This window comes from Oryzias melastigma, linkage group LG16 (assembly GCF_002922805.2).
Source record: "Oryzias melastigma strain HK-1 linkage group LG16, ASM292280v2, whole genome shotgun sequence".
Classification (NCBI taxonomy): Eukaryota; Metazoa; Chordata; class Actinopteri; order Beloniformes; family Adrianichthyidae; genus Oryzias; species Oryzias melastigma.
This window is the reverse complement of record NC_050527.1, coordinates 25722669-25728517: the sequence shown is the minus strand read 5'-3', so window position 1 is coordinate 25728517 and position 5849 is coordinate 25722669.

The following is a 5849-nucleotide window of genomic DNA, read 5'->3' as shown; positions in this document are numbered from 1 at the left end:
CGTTCTGGAGAGACTAAAGTTTGAGTAAGAAAAATATACTTCTATGTAAACTTTTTAGGTCTTTAGGGAACTTTAAGGTTTCATTTTTGTGCAACACTTTTCGCTGCACGCGCAAACTTGCAAACCAAAGACGAGCGAACCGCATCGTAAGCTTTGGAAACAGAATGTGACATTTTCAATCAAGACTGTATATGGGAAGAATTCAATACATAATAAAATATTAAACTTTGCTTAATGTCATAAACAAATACATTTAAATTCTACGTTTTACGCTTAAATATTCAATAATTTACTCAAAATTCAGTCTTTTTAGGGGAACAACGTTTAAATACACGCATGATTGTGAGTGGCACACAAATATGACATTTTTCTTTCTTTCTTTTTTTTTTTTTTTTTACAAATATGAGGTCCATTTTTATGACTGTAGTTTTTGAAAAGTAATTTCTGTAGTCAAGATTTATTATTAAATCATTAATTATTTAGAAAAAAGAAACATTAAAATAAATTGTTGTAATTAAGTCTGTTTCCTGGTTTTAATTTACTATTAAATTAAATGTTTTTACAAACTCAAACATCTTCATTTGATAATTCTTAACAAATGTGTTCAGCCTCCATTTTTTTGCTGATTTTTGAGTCACATCATCACTGAAAGCACTGAAGCAGACAGACAGGCGAGGCTTCAATGTCCACTTTGAGACCCAAATGACTAAATTGAGGCTTAAACCTTCACAATCCTCAAACTGCTGTTCTGCAAAGTTCTGTTATTAAAACTCAAAGAGAATGAAACAAGAAAAAGTTCAAAGCAGAAAACAGAGTTGTCGTTGCGGTCTTTGAGCTCGGAGCCCTGTCGAATAAAAACTGACCAAAGCTAATCAAAGTCATAACCATAATCACTTTCCATCTGTCATACTTTGAACAGGCTCTGCTTGTTTGGGATGTCATCAACAATAAACTGTTAGGAATCATAATCATACAACCTCTGATTTGAAAGTAAAATGCTCTGTAGTACTTTTGCTGGTAACACTTTATTATTATTTATTATTATATTCCTTAATTAATTAAGTTTTATTCCTTAATTAACACATTGACAAATAGTATTAATGTGTTTATAGTGTATAAGTAAGACATTCATTAGAATAATAAGCCAACTAAGGTTTATTAACATACTTAGTAAGACTGATTAACATCTAAACTGTTATCCTTAAATTAAATTATTACTTATGGCAAACACTAATAAATAATCTGTAGCTTAATGCATATTGGAAGTCATTTGTTTAACGCTATAAAGAAATTCTGTAAATGTTTCGCACAACAAACAGAAAAACAATGCAGCAGTTGTCCAAAAACACATGTTAACAATGTCACATTCTGGCTCCCAAAGAGAAGCAGTGATATTTATTTATTTATTTATGTTTAACTGTGACCTAAATGTGGATTTTTGGTTTTAAAAGAAAAAAACAAGCCACTTTTTTTTTAATTTTTTTTTTAAGTTAATAGAACATTTTACTCCTAACCCTAAGAGAATTTCCAACTTTTAATACATTCAAGAAGCAACTTAAAAATTGGCTTATCTCCAGACAACAATGCACCGACTCTAGAAGTGTCAATCAACTGCATGAACCTGCAAATATAAATAGTGCATGTCAGTGTTGGATACATATCACATTTTGACTGTTTATGTTGTTTCAATGTTATAATTTATCCATTGAAATTTAAATTTTTTAACCTTCACTTAGACTTAGAGACTTAGACTTAGACTTGCTTTATTAATCCCTTTGGGATGGCACCCTTGGGGAAATTAAGTTTTTCAGCAGCTTACAGGGTATACATAATAAAAAATAAAAATCTCACAACATCTTCAACATTTTAATCGTGTAATTACTCTTATTGTCGATTTTCTGTTTTTGGTGTAAGTTTTTGGCAAACCTACAACAGTCCCAGGGACGAAAATGAGATTTGTCGCCAACACTGGCACATTTGGAGAAATGTTTCTTAATGAGTACTGTACCTGTTCCAATAAATAAATAAAGAATATTTTTTTGAATACTTTTTTTTGCCTTTAAACACAAATCTAAATTAAACATTTGAACATTAGAAAACCACGACAGGATTTTTTTAATGTTAAAACTGCAATGCATTGTGGGAAAAATGCGTATAATTTGTTGAACTGCAAAATTTGTTTTTATATTATCATACCGCACATCTTTGTTGCTTTCTACAAATAATACATTTGACTTTAAAGTTTCTAAAAAAGGCATTTTATTTTAATTTTTTAACACCATTTACAAAAGCGTTTGCTGTTTTTAAAGTCTAAACCTTGCACTAGTGACATCTAGTGGCACAATCTGCAAACTGCAAGCAAACAAACAAACTCGAAAGTTATTTGGATAAACTGAGAGAATTAAATCCAATGAGTTTTTCATGATTTATGTTAACTATGTTGATAGTGAAGGTAAAAAAGAATAAATAATCTGTCAACAAAAGAATATGAGTTTCTGAGTACTGCAGTGCCTAAAACCTTCGCAGGAATCCCAACACGATCCAATCAGCCAGAAGAGAAGAAGCTGTCCTTCCTGCCTCCTCCCAAAAGGACGGACAGCCCTCAAACGGACTCAGAGCTCCGCGGAGAGCCGGTTTAGCCGGAGGCCATGAAGTTGGCCCTGCGCTGGACTTAATTGCTGTCACATGTAACCTCACCTGTGTCCCAATTAGCCCTGTGACTGGCTATTAGCAGCTTCTATGGGCTGCAGGGCCGCCGAGCAAGGGCAGCAGCGGGTTTGGAGCGCCGTAATTAGGGTGTAATTCAATACAGCCGAAGCTTATGATCAATTTGACCAGGATTTCACCCAAAAGAGGCTCATTAAAGCAGGATCAGCGGGATGCCGCCCATTGATCCACGGAGGAAGATGATGTTAGGACAAGTCTGGATGCAAAGTTCCTTTTTTTATCCTGTCAAGAAGCCAAAGATGAAAAGTTTGCTTTTTGAACACAAAAAATGTAATTAATTTATTTGTAAACATACTTTTTTTTAATACTGATAAAATGTTTTGTCAGATACTTAAAAAAATCTGCTTTTATGCATTATTTAGTGAACAGTAAATGCCGTTTGACAGTTTGCAGTTTTTTCTGCTTTGCAATAGTGCTGCCACAAACGAGTATTTTAATAGTTGACTAATCACTAATTATTTTTTCAGATTAGTCGACTAATCAGGTTATGGGCAAGCTGGATGTAAAGCACACATCTAAACCATCATTAGCTTTAAACTAACTAAAAACTAGATATATAGCATTAACCTACTTGCAATAATGCTAGTGTGAATACTGTAGCTGAATTTGGCCACTGAAGTTGCTAGTGCTGATAGCTGAAGATGCTGAAATTGATAGCTAAAAATGCTAAAGCTGATAGCCAGATAATTTATTAGTTAAATGCCAAATTAGTCTAAAAAACTGAAAAAAGCCTAAGTTAGCCAAAACAGGTAGCATGCAGTGAAATATTAGCTAAACTTCAAAATAACCTACAAAAAAAGTTAATAAATGCCAAAATAGTCCAAAAAGCTAGCATAATGCTATTATAACTTTCAACTTTCCTACACTGTGACTCCATATAATATAAAGTACTGACTAATCGACTATTAAATTAGTCGTCGACTATTGTAATAGTCGATTAGTCGTCGATTATTCGACTAATCGTGCCAGCCTTAGTTTGCAACAGAAGAAGCTGCAAAGACGAAGCGGGAACAGGCAGCGTGATGTCGTCCTGTCTGGTACCGTCTGAGATGTTTTTGCACGACCGTGTTCCAGTTTGGAGTTCAAGCTCACAGGCCGAGCATGCCAGCACTCGCAGGTTTGGTTTCACGCTCCATCCAGGCAGCAGGGCTAACGTGTTTGAACACCCAGAGCTGCGGACCGTAAATTCTGCATCTTATCTGCGGCTGATAATTCCCCTCCCGTGCGCCGTTTGATGGCGGCAAACTTTGCCCCGTCATTCCTAGCGTGGCGTGCGCGATGTGCAGGAGAGCGTGCAGCGTCTGTCCGAGGCTCCCTGATGGATGGCAGGACCAACTGTTGCTGGGGGGGGACGGCTGACACACGAGGGTGTCACCGCGGGGCCAAGGGGTGGTAAACATGACCGCACCGGATGCCCTCGGAAACGCAGAGGTCTCTGGTTTACGTGTTAATTTATGGGCGGGTTGAAAACAATGCTTCAGCTAAATATGATGCAGCGAGGAGAGCAGGTAGGAGCTGAAATAGAAAGCTGAGGAGCGTGTCTGCGTGACCCTCCACAGATGTTATCTGGCTGTTATGAAGTGCCTCAGAAAGACCTGCTGACGGACAGACAAGGAGGAACCAGATTAGAGTTTGTGCAAAACAAGCATGTAGCAACAAATGTGTGCATTTTGTTTTATTCTCACACAAACCCCCCCTCACCTAAATGCACGGCGGTGTTTACTCACCACGAGGATGACTTCTGAGAAGTCAGCGCTGTTTCCTTTGGCCGATTGGGGTTGATTAAGAGGTTAACTGTGCAGAGGCATGGCGTCTTTAAGGGAGATTTATCTGTTCCTGCTCTGACCCCTCGGGGGTAGCTTCCCTCACCCCGCAGTGTCCCCAGGATTTATTTGGTTATTTGTTTATCTGCCCAAAGAGGTCACTGCGTTTTTGGGCGCCCTGTTTGTGCATCTCCAGCCCATTTTTCATCATCTTCTGGTGGGACGCCGGCGCTGGTTCCATTTGCTGACCGAGCACAGAGGACAGCGGCGCAGGCCCCGTCCAGTCTCCTGACCTTTAACATCTACCGGCGACGCAGAATCGGTTATTTTCACTTAACACATTTTGCTTTCTGTTCAACTTTGGCCCCGCTCAGAGGAGTTATGGTGTTTTCCTAATTGCTTCCTGACAGTTTTAATTCAGCCGCACTTTAATTTATTGCCGTTTATTTCCTATTTTTGTGCGATTTTTGCGTCGTTCTTTTGTGAATTCCGACAGATGAAACATGAGTTTGTGTTTTTCACACAGGAAAATCTTTTTTTTTTGCCACATCAGCTCTAAAGTCTCTATTTTTTTATCAGTGAGGCCTCGTTTTATCTCAGGAGTTTCACATTTAAAGACACTCAGAACAAAGTGATCTCTAGTGCTCACACCTCGCCGTTTAAGAGGCCTTCTGCTGGGTGGGGGGGCCGGCGAGTATATTGTGGGCTGGTGGTGAAGGGCTATACAGGGAATGCTATGTGGCTTGCATGACCTGACATGTCTCTGAAGCTGGAGGGGGTCTTGACCTTTGACCCAGGGCTCCAAAACTAGGAAGATGAAAAAGGGGATGGGGTGGGTGGGGGGTTTCGCCTCTGAACAAGGGCTTCTGTTTCGGCCACTCCAGGAATGTCACTTCCATAAAAAGATGCCCGCAGAGAGAAAGGAGACGGAGGAAATAAAGACTTCTATCTATCACCTCCTTTACCTTCAAATCTGAAACGTTTACAGCCTGACTGAAGCTGAGTGACGAGGAGAGTTTCAAGATGAAAAAATGTGGATTTAAGTGACTTTAAAGTCCCTCTATGATGATTATTATTTTAAAAAACATTTCCAGTAGTGTTTTAATTATGATTACAAAGTTTTTAACCAAAATCTCACAACCTAAATGTCTTTAAAATACATTTTTCATGTTGATCTGAAGCCTCTGTTTCCAAAATCTCCTCTGAGGGGGCGTGGCTTTTGGAGCCCTGATCTCCCCTGTCTGATTATGATAGCTCTGTGTCTCGCTAGTGTAAATCTTCATAAAAATGTCCATCAATCTGGGTAATGTCCAGCCGTATGGTTCTGATCCGGATGTCAGCTGGACGAGGAAGTGAAGA